Raw genomic sequence first — 20,362 nt, forward strand, 5'->3', positions numbered from 1 at the left:
TAGACATCATACATTTCTGAAAGGTTGCTGAAGCATTACATAAGCCAAATGGCATTCTCCGAAATGCAAATGTTCCATAAGGGCATGTGAAGGTTGTTTTTTCTTGATCCTCTAGTGCTATGGGAATTTGATGGTATCCTGAATACCCATCCAAGAAATAGTAAAAAGGACGGTTTGCCAATCTGTCCAACATATAATCTACAAAAGGCAAAGGGAAATGGTCTTTCCTGGTGGACTTATTTAGTTTATAGTAGTCAATACAAATTCTCCACCCCGTTACCGTACAAGTTGAAATTAGTTCATTATTATCATTCTTAACCACCGTCATGCCATCTTTCTTTGGGACTACCTAAACATGACTAACCCATGCACTGTCAAATATTGGGTAAATTACCCCTGCGTCCAACCATTTAAGAATTTCTTTCCATACCACTTCTTTCATTGAAGGATTGAGCCTCCTCTGATCATCAATACTAGGCTTACTATCCTCCTCCATTAATATACAGTGCATCACTGTTGAAGGGCTTATACCCTTGATGTCTACTAAAGTCCACCCAATTGCAAGCTTGTGAGCCCTCAACACCCTAAGTAGCTTCTCTTCTTCAATCAAAGACAATGAAGCTAAAATAATAACTAGGAGAGTGTCATTCTTACCCAAATAAGTGTACTTAAGATGATCTCGTAAAGTTTTAACTCAAGAATTGGTGGCTTCTCTCTAGATGGGAGAGGTCTCTCAAGCACTTTTCCCAATTCCTCATATTTCTTTTTATAAATTTGTCTCGATGAGTTCAACCACTTAACATATTCACTGGCTTCACTACTAGCACACTCTTCAGGACTTGCAACCAAACTCAACTCAAGTGGATCCTCAATAGACTGGACCCCTTTATCATGTTCCTCCAATACACTAATACTAAAAATAATGTCACCAGTTGAAGGATATTTCAAGGCTTTAAAAACATTAAAAACAACCTCATCACCTTGTACTTTGAGCCTTAACTCACCCTTCTAGACATCTATCAATGCTTGCCCCGTGGCTAAAAATGGTCGTCCCAATATAATAGGCACGTCCTCATCTTCCTCCATATCTAATACAATGAAATTTGTTGGGAAAATGAACTTATCTACCTTTACTAGAACATCCTCTATAATACCTCGGGGGTGTGTTAATGAACGGTCAGCCAGTTGAAGAGTAACAGCAGTGGGTCTAGCTTCCCCCAAGCCAAGTCTTTTAAATACAGACAGTGACATTAAATTAATGCTTGCACCCAAATCACATAAAGCTCTCTCACAATGAAAGTTCCCAATGGTGCAAGGTATAGTGAAGCTGCCCAGATCTCTTAACTTTTGAGGAAGTTTCTTTTGAGTAATTGCACTACACTCTTCAGTTAATGCCATGGTTTCATAATCCTCCATTTTTCTCTTATTGGACAATATCTCTTTCATAAACTTCACATAACTATGCATTTGTTATAGAGCCTCTACAAAAGGAATATTAATGTGAAGTTTCTTAAATACCTCAAGAAATTTTGAGAATTTTTTGTCAAGATTGGCCTTTCATAACTATTGAGGATAAGGAATCTTTGTTGTAGGCTCGGTGTATTTTGGCTTCTCTGTCTTTGGAAGATCTTCAATAACCTCCTCTTGTGCTGGACTAATAACAAGTTTATCCCCTGTCTTCTTTCCCTTGTCATTTACTATAGGTCCATCATACTTAATCCCACTCCTCAAAGTGACAGCTTGACATTGCTCTTTAGGATTTACCTTTATGGAACTAGGAAAATTCCTTTGTTGTCTACTAGAAAGTAGTTTAGCCAACTAGCCCATTTTTGTCTCGAAATTCTTGATTGAGGACCCTGTCTCTGGCATGAATTGATTTAATTGGTCTGGCTACATTGTTGGTGAGTTCATTGCAGGATGTGGTGTTGGATGAGATGGGCGTGGGTTTGGATCATAATAAGGCCTAGAATGTAGTCCATAAGTCGGTTGATTGGGGGGTTGTTGAGGTGGGTATTGTGGATACTACGGTTGTAACCCTTGATTATTTTTCCAAGACAAGTTAAGGTGATTTTTCCACGCAGGAGTATATGAATTTGAGTAGGTGGTTGGTGCAAGTCTTGAAAAGATAGAAATAACCTGTGCCTGTCCAAAGACATACTATTTACGTTTGTTGAACAACTAGCTATGCTCGGGCATTGTTCATAAGAATGCAGTCCCCCACAAATCTCATAACTCATGATATTATGTACCTGCATTGCTTGTGCGGCGAGGTTGTTCTGCTGTAATTACTTGGTTAAAGTTTTCATTTGAGCGGCCAATAAAGCAATAGGAACGACCTCTAAGACTCATGCCACCTTCTTATTCTCATGCTCAGTAGGCCAGTTGTAGTTATTCATGGCTATCCCTTCCAATAATTCATAAGCTTCATTAGTGCTTTTTTTCATAAATGATCCTCCCGATACTGCATCAATTATTATCCTTGTATTTCCCCCCAAACCATTGTAAAATGTATGCACCAGCAGCCACTTCTCTATTCCATGATGTGGGCACTTCCTTTGCAACTCTTTAAAATGTTCCCAAGAATCATATAAAGACTCCCCATCAAGCTAATGGAAGTTATTAATCTCTCCTCTATATCGGGCTCACTTCGCGGGAGGAAAATATTTACCAAGGAATTTCTCAGCCAAGTCTTCCCAAGTAACTATATAATTGGCTTATAATGAATTTAACTAACTCTTAGCTCTGTCTCTTAATGAAAACATGAATAATCTTAATCTGACAGCATCGTTACTCACCTCGTTCATTTTGAATGTCGCACACAATTCTAAAAAATTGGTGATATGGAGATTTGGATCCTCGTTTGGTAATCCCCCAAATTGTACACAATTTTGTACCATCTAAAAAATCGAGGGTTTTATCTAAAAATTATTGGCCTCAACAATAGGAGGATGAATACTTGAATGTATCCTCGTAATAGTAGGGAGCGCACAGTTTCTCAATGGCGGATCGGCCTCAGCTGCTACGTTACCTGCATTACCCAAATTTGCAATATTCTTGACAACGTTATTGGCGTTCTCAGCCATGGAAAAATTCAGTCTTTTCTTTATCTTTTGGTTCTATCTGCACGTTCTCTCAATTTTAAGATCTATCGGTATGAGTTCTTTTTGTCTACTTCCTCGCATATACCAACAATTCCTGAAACACAATACAACCTCGATTTGAATGAGTGTAAAATATAAAAACCAAATTAGAACAAACAACAATTAATATTGATATTGGAAATTAAGTCCCCGACAACGGTGCCAAAAACTTGATAGTGAAAATATGATACACAAGTGTACGTAATCAATTCAAGTAATAAGATACCCAAGTGTACGTAATTGATTCAAGAGGAACCCATTAGGGAGCCTGTGCAAGAGTTATGGAAACTATTCATAGATGGGTCATCTAATGAACACAGGTCAGGAGCTGGAATCATTCTTATCACCCATGAAGGACATCACTTCCACACTGCTCTAAGAATAAGATTTAATGCCTCAAATAACATAGTTGAATACAAGGCTTTAATAGCAGGGATTCAGATCACCAAAGAGTTAAAAGTGAAGGCCATCCAGTGCTTCAGTGATTCAAAGTTCTTGGTAACCCAAGTGCTAGGAGAATACCAGGCCTGTGGAATCAAGATTTTTGCGTACCTAGCTAGAGTAAAAACTGAACTGTCAAAGTTCAAATTTTATTCCATAGAACATGTCCCCCGCGAAAAGAATACAAATGCAGATGCCTTAGCTTAGATTGCCGCATCCAAAGAAGCAGATACATTGAACATGGTTCTAGTTGAATTTCTTGGAAATCCAATCATAGAAGAAGACTAACAAAAGATCCAGCTAATTCACGCAGGGTCGACTTGGATGACTCCAATCGTGGAATACCTCACTTTCAGAAGATTAACTAAGGATTGTAAGGATGCATGGAGATTTCTATACCAGATCCCAAGATATGTCCTACTCGAAGGAATCCTCTATAGGATAGGTCATTCCATGTCTTTGCTCAGATGCTTCTCACCAGAGGAAGCCCAAACTATCCTAAAGGAAGTTCATGAAGAATTTTGTGAAAATCACGTTGGGGGGCATAATCTAGCTATGAATATACTTAGGTAGGGTTATTAATGGCCAACCTTAAAGAAGGACTCAGCCTCATATGTTCGGAAGTGTGATAAGTGCCAACGTTTCTTTACAATAGCTCGGGCTGCTCCTGTCGAGCTTACCATGATCTCCCCACCTTGGCTATTTTCCATTTGGGGAATAGATTTTGATCAGGTCATTGCCAACAGGGAAAGGAGGAGTGCGCTATGCTGTGGTAGTCGTGGACTACTTCACAAAGTGGGTCGAAGCTGAGCCATTAGCTACAATAACCTCGAAAAAGAGTACTCGATTTTTCTATAAAGAACATAATTTGCTACTTCGGGCTCAAAAGGAAAATCGTATCTAATAATGAGAACTAGTTTGACTACGAGCTATTCACCAATTTTTGTGAAAAGTATGCGGTTATCAAGAGCTTCTCCTCGGTGGCATATCTGCAATCTAACAGAAAAGTAGAGGCGGTGAATAAAACCCTAAAGACGAGCTCAAAAAAGAGGTTGGAGGATGCTAAAGGGATGTTGCCTGAACAGCTCCCACAAGTACTTTGGGCATACAGAGCCTCTCACCTTACGTCTACTTGTCTTACACCATTCTCATTAACCTTTGGAAGTGAAGCAATGCTCCCAGTCAAAGCACTAGTGATGTCACACAGGCAACAGACTTTCAAGTGGGAACAAAACCACGACCCACTACAAGCGTCTCTAGATCTAATTGAGGAACAACAGGAAGAATCTCAGATTCAGCTTGCTCATTAACAACAGAAAGTAACTCGGTACTTCAGCTCAAAAGTAAAATAAAAGAAGCTCGAATTAGGAGATCTAGTGTTGAGGAGGGTGTTCTTGGCAAATAAAGACCCTAAATATGGCGTAGTGGGGTCGAACTAGGAATGACCTTATCAGATCGTGGAAATTCTATGAGAAGGTACAATTAAATTAGCTAGATTAAGCGGAGAAGGAGTTCCACAGACTTGGAACAGATTGCATTTGAGAAAATATTGACAATGATTGCTTAAATCTGAGTTTGATTTTTTGCAAGGCTTATTTATAAAGGCCATTTCTTTTTAACTTCTCTTTATTTATTTAATAAAGTTACGATGGTTGCTGTGTAGTTTGAACATGGTACCAAATTTCTCTAAATTTTTGTATTATCAGTGTGTAAAAGCGACATGGAATATCCATAAATTCTTATTGCTTGGGGGGGGGGGGGGAGATACTCTTGATAATAATATTTTAAGTCTTTGAAAATTTGGTATCTTAAAAAAGCTTGAATTTTCAAAACAATTCCAAATTTAACTAAGTTAAACAAGAAAATTAAAAGCAATAAAACTATGAACTGAACTAAATTCAAGGCCTGAATATTAACAGGTACGCTAATAAGCTTTAAAATCCTAGATATAACCATGTATACGACCTGAAATTTAACTAGTCATCTATGAAGCATAAAGTTATAAAAAGACCTCGATCTAACGTAATTCCTATAATAACGCATGTGTATAAAATTCAAAATAAATTGAAAAAACACAATGTTGTAGAAGGGAAATATATAAAGATCATATAAGTGTAAATTTAGAATAAGGATAATAACCTCGAACAAAGCCAAAGATGGAAAATTGTCTCGACCTGAAAGGCCTAATTACAAGGGACATTAATAAACCCCCCCCCCCCCCCCCCCCTTAAAAAAAAGATAAGAACATTAATAAAAGAGGCTCCAAAACCCTGAGCTCCCGCAACTCACCCATGGGATGAAACCTCATCCTCTCCACCATCTCCGCCAGCTCCTGCTATAGTATCCACAATCTCTGAAGGCTCTTTGGCCAGGCGATCTTGGAATTTGGCATGGTAGCGCTCCTTCAACTCGACGTCCAAGAATGAGAAATCGCCTCCTGGTTGAAGCGCCAGACCATGTAGAACATTTCTTCCATGGTTGATTTTATATGAACTTCATGGCCATCAACCTTAGGTTGGAGCTCATCAACTTTGGCCTGGAGCTGGTCCCAAACTTTGATCACTTCCAGGGTCTGCGCCTTGGCGATCTTCTCATTAGCCTAAGCAGTTTCAAGCTCTGCCTGAAACTTGATGACCACATCCCCAAGCTGGGAGTTTTCATCCTCGAGCCACTTGCTCTTATCTCGGGCTTGCTCCAACTCCTTTGAAGTGGCATCCTCAATCTACTTACACTTGTCTCTGACTTGTTCCAATTCAACAGTGGCCTTCTCCAGCTCGCCCGTGATCTTGGCCCCTGCTTGAATCTGGGCTAGATATGTTTGTCAATACAAACAGCCAAAAAATATGTCATGGAAAAGTGTGGGATAAGCAAAGAAAACCACGTGAAGAACTTACGGTTAGGTGCACCCCCAGGACTAAGTTCATCATGTCTTAGGGAGCTAAGCCCTCTATTTTTTCCACCGCACGCATAGTGAGCTGGTTGATGTGCCCCATCATGTCACTGCCCAGGACCTGAATTGGACCCCAGAGATGGACTGGGAATTTTCCCATGTCTTTATGAGAAGTTGGGACGGATGTTAGAGGGACAACTGGCGGATCAACTCGAGGAGTTGGAGCATCCTTGGTCATCACTACGGTCTCCTTTTGAAGTTGTGGTTGGGAAGAAAAAAAAATTATTCTTGGTTTAGGATCCTGTAGAAGAGCCTCCAGCCACATACCCAACCTTTTTTAGTATCTTCTACCTATTTAAGGTAGGAAAAGAGCTAGTAATGGTGACGGTTAGGTTGCTGCTCATGTTTTCCTCTGCAAAATAATTAAAGAGATGGTTATATAAATTTCAATAAAATTAGAAAATAACAAGTAAAGAAGAAAATCCTACCCTCTGATCTAGAGGAGGAGACTATAATAATTGGATTTGAATTGAGGGCCGGGCTAACTAAAGGAGGACTAGCTGATTCCTAGATAACTTGGGGTGAAAGAGAAACTAACAAAGCAATATTAGGCACTATTTAAAACTCGAGCTCATCATCTAAGCTTGAGTCATACCCTAACTGCGTAGAGATGGGAAAGAATAACCCAACGTCCAAAGGTATGATAGGTTGGATATTTGTGCCGTATTGCTCAAAAAATGGAGCTCGTAATATTTAAAGTATTATCTAAAACTATGGTGAGTTTAGGATAGCTCAAGTCATGACGAGGAAATAAAAGGTCGAAACACTATTGGATGGTGACATTTTTATCTGGATCCTCAGGGTGTCTAGTCACGATCTTCCTTGGGTCATGTCGATCTAGCATGAAGATGGAAGCAACCCAATTTATAGTGGTTTCTTTGTTACCTTGGTCAAAGGTGTTGACTTCTACCAACGACACGATTTCCTCTTCCTCCTCGACCTCCTTTACAATGGCGAGGGCCCTCTTTCTAGTAGGACCTCTAGGTCGGAGTGCCAAATATTGGCCATCCCCGATTAGCATACATGCCAACATGTTGGCATATGTTATTATCACTTACTAGTTTTTTCCTCGGCAGGGATGGAGGCGATCTTTAGGTACTGGTCCTTACAGATGATAGAAGCTTTAAACCTCTTATAGATAGTTGTATAAACAAATAATGCAATCAAAATAGTTAATATTGTGAAACATGTAATGTTCTATAAAATCCTTACGGCAAAGACACTTACAAAGTCGATTGAAGTATCAATTGTCACATGTCGTGAACCCATTCAACATGAAGAATAGGTCCTTGAAGCCACTTGAGTGATTGGGATATCGATGATACTGGCGGTCTTAGGGAACCGGGTGAGGTAATAGAACCCAGCACCTCCAGTTTTAGTGTTGGAATTGGCGTTGAGGTAGAAAAAATAGAGGATATCCTCTAGAGTGGGGTATTCCCACGCTTTTTTAAGAAATAAATATTTTAGCCTCGCGAGGAGGTGATACATGTTGGGGGGAGGGGGGGGGGGGGCGGAATGGAGCTAGCTTCACATAATTTAAAAAATTTGAAAAGTGCAAGCTAAGGGGAAGGAAGGCCACCCCTACCTTCAGATGCTCGGCGCTACAAGATCTGAAGTTGTCTTCTAAAGAAGCGCAACTCTGCTCTCCCTCAAACGTTGGGCGAGCATAGAATTTTGAGTCAGTTTGGATTCCATGGACCCTTATTATACCATTAACTTAGGGCATGGAGGTTATCTTAGACACAATCCACTCAGTCTCATAGAAGTTGGTTGCGGTAACCTTGACCTCTGTTTCCACCACTGGCCCGAAGTGGGGAATGAGGGTCTCTGCGGCCTTCTGGCCTTGAGAATAAGAGCCTAATACATTCTTTGATTGACTTATTTGGATAGTAATTTAGCTTGCCTGGGCATAGAACAGTACTAACTATTAGTGAACGACCTATGGATATATCTTTGGGATAAGGGTCAAAAGTATCAAGTGAATAGGCCTTACTTAATACCCAGAGGATGGTCTCAAGAAAACTCGACCTAACATTTGAATGAATCAAATCCTATGGGTTGGAAATCCCATGTATGTGTATCCATGCGTGCCCCCCTAATCTCAGAAAGTACTGTCACCATGGAAATCGCGTGTTAGAAGTCTGGTTTTGGAAAGAGGTTTTACTACAAAACTGCCCAAGAAATGTGGCCTCTAAGCTACCCAGTTTTGGGGTTAGAAACCCATAAAACTAGCCTAATATGTTCTTAATTCAAACCTCAAAAAACCATAAATATCTCAGAAAATTTACCTATTTCGTTACTCTCTCAGTATACTCGACTAAATGAACCTATAATCTCCTTATAACCGACCTTTACCAGCCTAAACTCTTGATAGAGCCAGTACGTAAGAAACATAACCAATATAGAAACATTCACAAACAAAAAAAGCAAGAAATATATGAAAATTTGCAACAAATAATGGAAAGTTGCTTACATTTCTGATCGAAGAGTAAAACTTGAAGGAATGGAGGGATTGGGATGATGAATCAGAGAGAATTCGCGAGAAAGTTTCTAAAAAATAGAGAAATGAGAGAGAAAATGAGTTTTTTGTAAAGATTACAAAGGTGGCGAGGATCAACTGAGTAACTTTATATATAGGCTAAGCTCGAGGGTGATCTGGGGTCGTTCGATTGAAGAAATTTTGGGTCGAAAGGCTAAAATTAAATAGACGAAATGACAGAAAAAAGGTGACAAGAAAACTTTCACTGTACTAGAAACTCGAACAGATGCCTATAGTAATCAGACACATGTCCCATACTCAAGAGGGTAGGTGGGTACATTTCCCATAACAAAAGTAGAAAAGCCTCTACTGTGTTTGTCAGAAGTAGGGGTGGCGTCATTCATGAACAGAGAGGCTTGGGGGGAAAATGTTGTACCTGAAAAAGATGAGCAGAAGTGTCTTGTTCGCGATACAGTTGGCAAGCAATTAATGAATATTATGAAATCCTGAGAATGCATTACAAGTTCTATAGTAGTAACTCGAGTAAACGACAGTTGATGTTAGATACCAAGGATATCGCCTAGCCGAGTCGACTAGACATCAAGGAGGTCGCTTAGCTGAATCCTTAGATTGCATAAATCACATCTCGAGCATCTCAATGTCCAGGTCATTGTAGCCTATAAACCTCTAGCTCATGAGGGGTGCATTCAACTCACTATGAACACTTGGAATGCACAGACTTGAATCCCTAAAGACCCGGGACGTTATATGCCTTATTAAGATGTAACTATTGTAACCTGTGCTTGATAAACGTATAATATCAGGCATTAATGTCTTTATTACATTTATTGGTACGTTTGAGAAGTTACTCAAGCTCGCACGTTACTCATATGTAAAATGAACACCCAAATTTGTCCATTGAACCCCTATATATAGAGGGGGAATGGACTGAAAAGGGGACTGAATCTTTGCATCCCAAAACTCTGCTAAAATTTTCATAAACTATTTTCCCAGAGATCAAGCAATAATATAGACTCGTGGACTCGGTGGATTTTAACCACCGAACCACGTAAATTCCTGATGTTTTTCTTATACGGTTTATATAGAGCCTAATTCCATATTATCAAACTTCTTAGTTCACTTTTGGCGAAAAACTGCGTCAACAAAATATCTACTTCCTCCATTAGTTAACATACCATATAGTTCACATAAATCACTATGTATCAAATCTAACAAGTTAGAATTTCTATCAACACTAGGAAAATGTTTCTTAACCATTTTAGATTTTACACATTGCTCACAATTATCATGCTCAACATTTTTTACAATTAATCAATCCACATTTAATTGCTCTTTTAATTTTTCTAAAACCTATATGTGCAAGTCTAACATGCCATAAAGTAATAGAATTTGAGTTAAGCATATAATAAGAAGAAGTAGAAACTTTATTTTTCACATCATTAATTGAGATACAAAGTTTAAACATGCCATCACAAGCATATCCCTTCCCCACAAAAATATTCCTCTTTGACAAAGTAAGCTTGTCGAAATCTATCACAACCTTGATTCCCAGTTTGCCAAGAAAATTTCAAGTAACAAGGTTTCCACTCATTTCCAGTACATACAAAACATTTCCACTCACCAAAGCGAATAATATATCAATAGTTCCCTTGCCTTCAACCTTGGACCTTTTCATATTGCCCATTTGGATTTCACACCCTTCCTTTGAAGTCTCAAAGGTCTTGAATAGATATCCATCATAAGTAACATGGATGGTAGCACAAGTATCATACCACCAACATTTTACCTTTCCATGTATGGCCTTAATCCCTTAGTATTGCCACTAATTCTTCTTTGGTTTAATTCACATTAGGCTCATTATTGCGACTCTCATTAAACCTACCATTTCTTGCAAAGTGGCCACTCTCACCACACACAAAGCAAGGTTCTTTGGAACTCTTAAATTGACCTTCATTCCTCTTAGGTCCCAAGGGTTTGTAACTCTTGCCTTTAGGCTTTCTAATTCCTTTATCGTTGTTGTTTCTGGGAGGTTTAGCCACCACATTGGTCTTAGAAGTCTCTGTTAGAGTTGGTTAAATACATAGTGAAATTGATTATGTACAAAGAGGTGCAAAAATCATAATGATTTCACTACAGTCAACATGAGAGGGTTGAATTCTGGTATAGGCATCTATAAATTATTTGTTTTGAGGCATTTGAAGACATTTTAGGGAAAGTTTGGGGGTGTAAAATTAGAGGTATCAGCGTTGCGTTTCCTATAGGAGGCGACGCATCACTCAGGAAACAAAACCCCAGACAGGCGATGCATCACATGCATGGTGGCAACGCATCACCTATGTGCAGGCAGCACAACGCCTGGGCAGTCCATACGAGACCATACAGTTATGTAATTTTGGCTCCAAAACTTAGTTTAAAATGCTCTAATCTCATTGGTTGACAATAATGATGGTTCCTATACTTTTTAGAGGGTTCATTTGAGACTTTGGTGAATTGATCACTCTCCACTCTCTCTCTTTCTCTCTCTCTCTCTCTCTAAAACCCTCTCTCTCTAACTCATAAGATTACTAATTTTCTCAAAGATCTTCATCATGAAAGCTTGACTTGCATGAAGATTAAGGCTTGCAAATCCTAATCTCATTCCAACTTGTAGTAGCTTCAAATAATCTCTAAAAGGAGGCTAGGAATAGAGATTTTTGGAAAACAAATTCAATTTGTGTCAAGCCTTTTGTCATCTCCATTGATTCACATAAAATCACAGTCTTTATGATTTTATGTAACTAAGGGTTTCTCTCCAAAGGTCCATTCTATCTCTTGATCTTATTTGTATTATTCCTCTATTGTAAACTAGGTTATCTTGAGTTTTGACTTGTTTGAATTATAATATTCAAATTGTGTATTAAGCCATATCCCCAACAATCTCCCCATAATACTTTTCCACGTTCTTATCCCTCGAACGAGATTCTTCCTCATTCCTCATGTGATTGAGAATTTCCTCCAAGGAAATCTCCTCATTCTTGTGGATGATTTTATTTCTGTAGCCCATCAAAGATGGAGCCAACTTCAACAAGGAATTGTTCCGGCAATACAATATTAAGGGTAGATAACTTATTTAAAATAATTTTTAACTCATGTATTTGGGGTAGAAGGAGTTTCACATCATAAAACTTAAATTCCATATATTGAGTAATAAGGAGTTTCTTTGTACCTTCTTATTCTTCCACTTTGCATTTATTCTCTAATGCCTCCTAAATATCCTTAGTGGTCTTTGTGTTGATGTAGAGATCTTACAACCGATCCAAGAGAGCATTGAGAATGTGACCCCTACAAATTAGTTCATCTTCTTCACGTTTATTCCTTTCTTTTATGACTTCTTGAGTTTCATCTTCTTTGGTGAGTTCTATGGCTTTAAATCATTGTCTAAGATGTAGAACACCTTGAGAGTAGTTAGAAAAAACCTAATCGTGTCTTTCAAATGCACAAAGTTAGTTCCATCAAATATATCCAATCTAACAAAGTCTTGTGTCATGAATTTCAAAGCCAAAATCGAAGATGATTCTTCTATAATAATATATCTCAAAGAATAGAGAATTCGATTATTGGGAGAGAGTGAGATTACACCACCAAAATAATAATAATCTACACACAATAACACTTGATAGAGTCCAAGAAAAGATTGAGATAGAGATATACAAACCCTAGTTGTAGAACAAAACCCTTGTTCTTCTTGCAAGCTTCAAACCCTTTGTTAGAACACCACTTGATTCATTTTGATGGAGATAATCAAAACCAAGGCTTACAAGAAATGTACCATTACCCAAATTCTCTATTTCCCAACCCTTGATAGATTCTTGAGGCATTCTCTAGTAGGAAAGGGAGTTGGGAATGAACAAGCCTTAAAATTCATAAAGAGAAGAACTTTCTTTATAAATTTCTTTGAGAAAGCTTATGATCTTGAGAACTAGAGAGAGACAGGGATTACAGAGAGATTTGAAAGAATGATCAAGTTTATCAAAACTCTAAGAGAGTTTGTTTATAGTGTTGGCACCATCATTAAGTCCAACCAATAGGATGAGAGCCTTTGAACACATCATTTGGAGCTTAAAACACGTGTCTAAACGGACACGTCAGGTGACACATTGCCTATCTATAGGCGATGCATCACTTGATAGTCAATGCATTGCATGCTGCAATTAGCCAAAATCCTAAGGTTTTAGGTGATGCATCGCCTCCAAGGAGGCGACACAACACAACATAGGTAGGTCCAACTTTTCAAAGGTGACCTTAAACACCTCCAAATTCTTCCAAAGTTTATGGGCATCCTTAAATACCTCAATGTATCACTTTGGATCCAAAAACAAAAATTTTAAATGCCTACAACAAAAAGTCAAATTTCACATCTTCACTATGTGAAACCAATTAGTATTTTACACCTTGCGTGTGTAAGATCACTTGGACATATATTTTAACCAATCCTAAGACTCAACACATGTGATCCAGTGATTGTGGGATTGAGAATGGCTAGAACAATTTAAATCACTCAAGTGTTTCTCTCATGGGAAATTCAAAATATGCTTGGTAGTTTTTGACTGCTTAGATTTGCAACTTAACTCACTCTTTGATTGATGAGTGAATGGTATCATATATATCTACTCATTAGTTATGTTCTCCAAGATCTTCATCAAGAAATAATGACTTTTATGAAGACCCAAGGCTTATGAATCTCAATCTCATTTCATTGTATTAGCTTCAAGCAATTCAAAGGAGAAGGCTAGGAACAAAGATTTTCAGACAACAAAACTACATTTGTGTCAAGCCTTGTTACTTTTGTGTTTCACATAAAATCATAGACTTGTGATTTTATGTTTGAAAGTTGTTCTTCAAGAAAGGTCCACTCTACACTTTGTCTTTTGTGTTTATGTAATTTTTTATTAATTTCCATTAGAGTTAGATTACTTGTTGTTTTTGCTTTGAGTTGTAATACAAAACTAAGGTTGATTAAGCCTAACCCCCAACAATAAAAAATCTTTATCTCTAAAAATTTATTTTATATCAAAGTTTTTCTATCTCTAAGGTTTTTCTACTAACCAAAGTTGTGGAAGAAAGCCCTTCAATCTCAGCCCTCAAGTTCATGTCTCAAGATCTAGTGAGACTAGATAGGTTTGATGGCTCAAACTTTGTAAGATGGCAAGAAAATATCAAGTTTCTTCTCACAACTTTGAAGGTGCACAACATTCTTGACAATGATTTGAAGACTTTGGAGCCCCCAAAGGATGATGATTCTCAAGATGTGATCAAAGAAAGGAAGAAAAGGGAAGATGATGAACTCATTTGTAAATGTCACATACTCAATGCTTTGTCGAATCGTCTTTATGATCTCTACACAAACACTACATCGGCAAACGAGATATGAGAAACTCTTGAGAAGAAGTACAAAACCAAAGAAGAAGGTACCAATAATTTCATTACCACTCAATACATGGAATTTAAATTCTTTGATGGTAAACCCTTACTCCCCAAAGTACATGAACTTCAAGTTATTGTGAATAAGTTGTCTACTCTTAAGATAACATTGCTAGAAGCCTTCATTGTGGGAGGGATTATAGCTAAACTATCTCCATCTTGGAGAAGCTATAGAAAGAAGATCCTCCATAAGAATGAAGAGATATTGGAAGAGATCTTGAACCACCTAAGGATTGAATAGGAGTCTTGTTCTAGAGACAAGTGTATGGATGAGTCCAATGTTGGGACATCCAAGGCTAATGCCATAGAGAAACCCTCTCAATCCAAAGGGAAGACTCACAAGAAGCCTTAGTCAAAGAAGGATACTCATCTGGATCCAAGGAAGAATGAAGGGAAATTCAAGGGTGTGAGAGACCCTTGTTTTGTTTGTCGCAAGAATGGCCACATGGCTAGAGAATGCAAGTATCGAAAGCCCCATAACAATGGATCCAAGGTCAACACAACCAAAGAGGACTTGGTTACAGCCTTGAATGAGGTAAATGCCATCCAAGGGAAAGTGCAAGGGTGGTGGTATGACACTTGTACCACCATTCATGTTACTTATGATAGAGAGATACTCAAAACCTTTACTTCACTCCCGGAAATAGATTTTTATTGACCAATGTGTTGTATGTTCCGGATATGAGTAGGAATATTGTGAATGGGCATTTGTTGAGCAAACCGAGCATCAAAGCAATGTTTGAGTCTGGCAAGCTAATTCTATCCAAGGACAGCTACTTTGTGGGAAACGGTATGTGTGTGATTTAATAATTAAATTGTGTACCAAAGACAATGGTTTTGATTATAATCCATGCTCATCTTCCTCTTATGTGCTTAGTTTTGATTATATTACTTTGTGGCATAATAGACTTGCTCATATAAGATATAGTACATGTAGAGTCCAAGAACTTTACTTAGCTAGTTAGATAGTAGTATAATAGTAATAGTAGTAGTATTTTTATGACTGTGGATTTTGGTTCAGACCGGGATTTAATTGGACACTCATAGTAGCACTTGTAGATTTTCTAAGTTTAACCTATAGTTTAAGAATATTAATTTTAACCTAAGTTTTGATTAATATGACTGATATTGATGATGATATTTATTATATTATAAGGTTTAGATAGACCCAATAAGATAGTAGCACTTGTCATGTATATGTTTAATGATAATGAAGTATTTTTGAGGAATAAGTTTAATAAGATTAATATTTGAATATCCTAGGGTCTGTAAGCAGCTTTGAAAACGTTAGAGGACTTAGTCAAGGCTGTTTACTCAATTCAAATTAGGCTGAAAATGTGCAATTTCGTGATTAAATATTCAGCGTATGCCGATATATCGCAGCTATAGGGGCGATATGTCGCAGTACGAGGATACGAAAAACACGAAACTTCGCACGATCACCTCGGGCATGCTGGCCCAGACGATTTATCGCCTACAAGGGGCAATATATCGGCTCCTTAGTATATTTTTGAAAGTTTTTGAAAATGTTCCCATTCTTAATCTTTAACCTCTTGATAAGTCCAACATCTTTCTGACCAAGTCTTCAGCCTCTACTGAACGATAATTCAAATATTTTTCACTTAAAATGCCATTATTTTTATTCAAGTTAAATGAAGATCTTTTCATCCTTAAACTCTATAAATAGGACCTAGTACTCAGCCATTTATTCATTCATAAAGCTAAGTTCAGAGGCTGCAAGTTGCTAGGTTATTATTGAGAGTGTAAACAATTGGGTTGGGGATTATAAGCTTAATCATTACAAGCTTATCAAACACTTGGGAAGTAAGGTTTATAGCACATTTTGGTTCAAGATTTAGATTGGTCATAGAAGCCTTCAAGGTATTCCAAAACTCTAGTCCATTTCTGTATTGCTTTCCTTAAAAATCTTATAGTTTTCTACTCAACATCCTAACTTTATTCTTTATTCTTGGATAGGAAATCTAAGATCTTGAACATAAGGCTTTTGGTAAAAATATTATTGATGGTATAGTTGTCCATTCTTTTCATCTCATTCTCTTTAGTATACTCACCTTCCATTTATGGTTTTTAGGAGTGTTCCAAAGTCCCAAACCTTTTCTCATATCCCGGTAATTTTGGTAAGGAAAATAGGATAGGCTTCTATATGTTATGTTATGTGTATCTTATAATTTATGTGTTATGATTAACCTATGATTTATGTGATGTTATGTATGTTTGTAGACTTGGGCATATGACTTGTATAACTAACAAGCCCCAATAAATTTATGTGCATATGACTTACTTAGCTAGCAAGCCCCACAAATCTAATGGGCATATGACTTGTTTAGTTTATGGGACCCCAAGTAATAATGGCCATTATAGTATATGTGACATATGTTTATGATATGTTTTATGTTGCATTATGAATTTTATGTATATGGTTTACATGTTAGGTTTTTCTTGCTGGGCATTAGGCTCACTCCTTTATGTTTATATGTGCAGGAAAATAGCTCTGGTGGCGGGAAAGGTTCTTGGTAGCTTGGGGATGTGTATTGAGGCGAAATGGAATCAAAGGGCCGAGAGTTCAATTCGAGGATGAAGTTTCTTTACTTATGGTTTTATATGTATTTTTCCGCACTTTATTATGTAATAAATTTTATTTACAATTATGTTATGTTTTTCTTTTAAAACAATGGGATCCCATATCCTACTTATGAATTTTATATAGTTTTAAACCTTTAATAAAGATATGTTAGTTCAAATGTATGTTTTCGTAAGTTTTATTAAAAGAATTAGTGTCTATGTATAGTTGTCGTTAATGGTCCAAAGTCTAGAGTAGTTGGGTCATCACAGTACAATTAAAAGATTTATCAAATGTGGTTCAATTGTATGAAATGATGTTGAGTATGATAAGTGTGAATTATGTGTTAAATCTAATATGGTAAAGAAATCTTTTCTAAGTGTTGAAAGGAAAACAAACTTGTTAGATTTGATACATAGTGATTTATGTGAATTAAATAGAATAATTACTAGAGGTGGACATAGGTATTTTATTACCTTTATTGATGATTGTTCCAAATTTACATATGTGTACTTGCTTAAGAATAAGGATGAGGCCTTTAGCATGTTTAAAATCTATAAAGTTGAAGTTGAAAATCAATTGGAAAAGAAAATAAAAGTGATAGGGGCGGTGAATACTTTTCCAATGAATTCAATGTGTTTTGTGAGATGCATTGTATAATACATGAATGTACATCCCCTTATACACCCCAACAAAATGGTATAACATAAAGATAGAATATAACATATGATGAAACGATTAATGCTATGCTATTATATGCGAATTTGAGTTTTGGGTTATGGGGAGAAGCCTTGCTTATGCTTTTCATATTCTAAACCAAATTCCTCTAAAGAAGAATAAAATTTCACCATATGAGATATGGAAAGGAAAGAGGTCCAACCTAGGGTATCTTAAAGTGTGGGGGTATGTTGCTTATTGCAAGAGCACGAAGCCTAAAAGGACCAAGTTGGGTCCAAGGGCCATCAAATGTGTATTTGTAGGCAATGCCTCAAATAGCAAGGCCTATTAGGCTATTATACTTGGAGTCTAATATGATAATTGAATCAAGAGAAGTTGAGTTCTTTGAGAGTTTTTCTTATAGTGACAATAAGCCTCAAGAACCGATCACATTAGAAGGAACTCAATAGGAGTTACCTTAAAGGGATGAAAAGCAACCAATATTGCCTAGAAGAAGCCAAAGGCTTAAAGAGAGTGGATCACAAAATGAAACCTCTCAAGTGGACACTCTTTACCTAATAGAGGGAAACCACAAGGGATTCACTTGAAAGTATCCTATGGTACTTCAAGTGGAGGGTGATCCTAAAACTTTCCAAGAAGTTATGTCCTCAAAGGACTCTAAATTTTGGAAAAAGGCAATAAAGGATGAGATGGATTCAATTATGTCTAACCACAATTGGGAGATTGTTGATCTACCACAAGGATCAAAGCCAATAGGTTGCAAGTGGGTATTTCGAAAGAAATACAACACTAATGGGACCATTCAAGCAATTAAGGCAAGATTGGTAGCCAAAGGGTTTAGACAAAAGAAGGGCATAGATTATTTTGATACCTATGCATTGGTAGCAAGGAAAACATCTATAAGGTTGTTGTTTGTTTTATCATCAATACAAAACCTATATGTTCATCAAATTGATGTCAAAATGACATCCCTAAATGGTAACCTCGATGAGGAGGTGTAATTAGAACAACTAGAAGGGTTTGTTTTAAGGGGAAATGAACATAAGATGTGTAAGCTTGTTAATTATTAAATGGTTTAAAACAAGCACCAAAACCATGGCATGAGAAGTTTGATGATGCCATTATTTTGGATGGGTTTAGACACAATAGTGTGGGCAAATGCTTATACTCTAAGGCTTTTGATGACTGTGTCATCTTAGTGTGTCTATATGTCGATGAGATGTTGATATTATGTAATGACATGAAAGGCATATTATAAACGAAGAGGTAACTATCTTCTAACTTCAAAATGAAGGTCCTTGGAGAGGTTGATATCATATTAGGAATTAAAGTTAGAAGGAATGTGGATGGGTATGTCTTAGGTCAAGCTCATTATGTTGAGAAAATGCTTGACAAGTTTGGTCATCTTAATATCCAAGATCCAAACACAGCCTTCAACTCAAGTCTAAAGTTTGAAATGAATGAAGGGAGAGTGATGGCTCAACTAGAGTAGGCAAGTGAAATTGGGAGTTTGATGTATGTTGCTCATTATACTAAAGCGGACATTGTATTTGCAGTTAGTAAACTAAGTAGGTTTACTAGAAATCCAAGTATCTTACACTAGAAGGCCATGGAAAGAGTATTTGGATACCTTAATAGGACCAGAGTTATGCTTCCAATATTCTAAGTTTCCATAGATACTTAAGGGATATTTCGACGCAAGTTGGATATCTGGTGTAGGAGATAATCTCTCCACAATCAGTTGGGTGTTCACCCTTAGAGGCGATGTGGTTTCTTGGGGATCTAAGAAACAAACATGTGTATGTCACTCAACCATGGAGTTTGAGTTTGTAGCTCTAGCGGCAACAGACAAAGAGGCCGAGTGGCGACGAGATCTAATGTTGGAGATACCGAAAACTATGGTTGATGTTTCAACAATTTTGATACATTGTGATAATCAAGCCACTTTGATTAGTGCTTACAACAAGATATACAATGAGAAGTCTAGACATATAAGTCTAAGACATGATTACGTGAGGGAAATGACTGATAAGAGTATCATATAGATTTCATATTTGAAATCTTATGAGAACATAGCGGATCCATTTACCAAACCTCTTGGGAGAGATTGGGCTAGTTCCAAAAATAGAGGGATGGGGCTAAAACTCCTTGAAAAATAGATTTCTCAATGATGGCCACCCGACTCAAAACTTGTATACATCATGTATCATCCTAAATTTGCTAATAAGGCTTAGAACCTCGATTAGTGTCCCAGGAGGGCATAATTAGATTTATATGTGTGATTATGTGGCATATATGAATTTTATTGTAATATGAATAATTATGCATGTTTATATGTATTAAATATGCATGTGGGCTCGTTCTTGTTAATAAAGGCATAATTGTAATTTTGACCCACTGAGGGTATAAATGCAATTATATGTGTTATGTGAGTGATACCACATTATTATGTGGATATATTTGTGATGTGTGGCATGAGGCGATCCTAGAGAGCAACTTGGCAGAAAAGTCACATCGGGGTTTAATACCCGGTTCGTGGAGAGCCTAGGGGTATTTTAGAGATTTGGTGTGTTACCAGGGATATTAGAATTTAGAAGGTTAGTGGGATTAAT

General features: G+C 37.3%; 1 non-coding gene across 1 annotated transcript; it reads left to right on the forward strand.

The window, feature by feature from the left end:
- The first annotated feature begins 2,532 nt into the window (after positions 1–2,532).
- LOC133780796 (small nucleolar RNA R71) lies at positions 2,533–2,638 on the forward strand. Its single transcript, XR_009869613.1, has one exon. It is a non-coding gene; the product is annotated as a small nucleolar RNA R71 (small nucleolar RNA).
- Positions 2,639–20,362: the final 17,724 nt, after the last annotated feature.

The sequence above is a fragment of the Humulus lupulus genome, chromosome 5 (assembly GCF_963169125.1).
Source record: "Humulus lupulus chromosome 5, drHumLupu1.1, whole genome shotgun sequence".
Taxonomy (NCBI): Eukaryota; Viridiplantae; Streptophyta; class Magnoliopsida; order Rosales; family Cannabaceae; genus Humulus; species Humulus lupulus.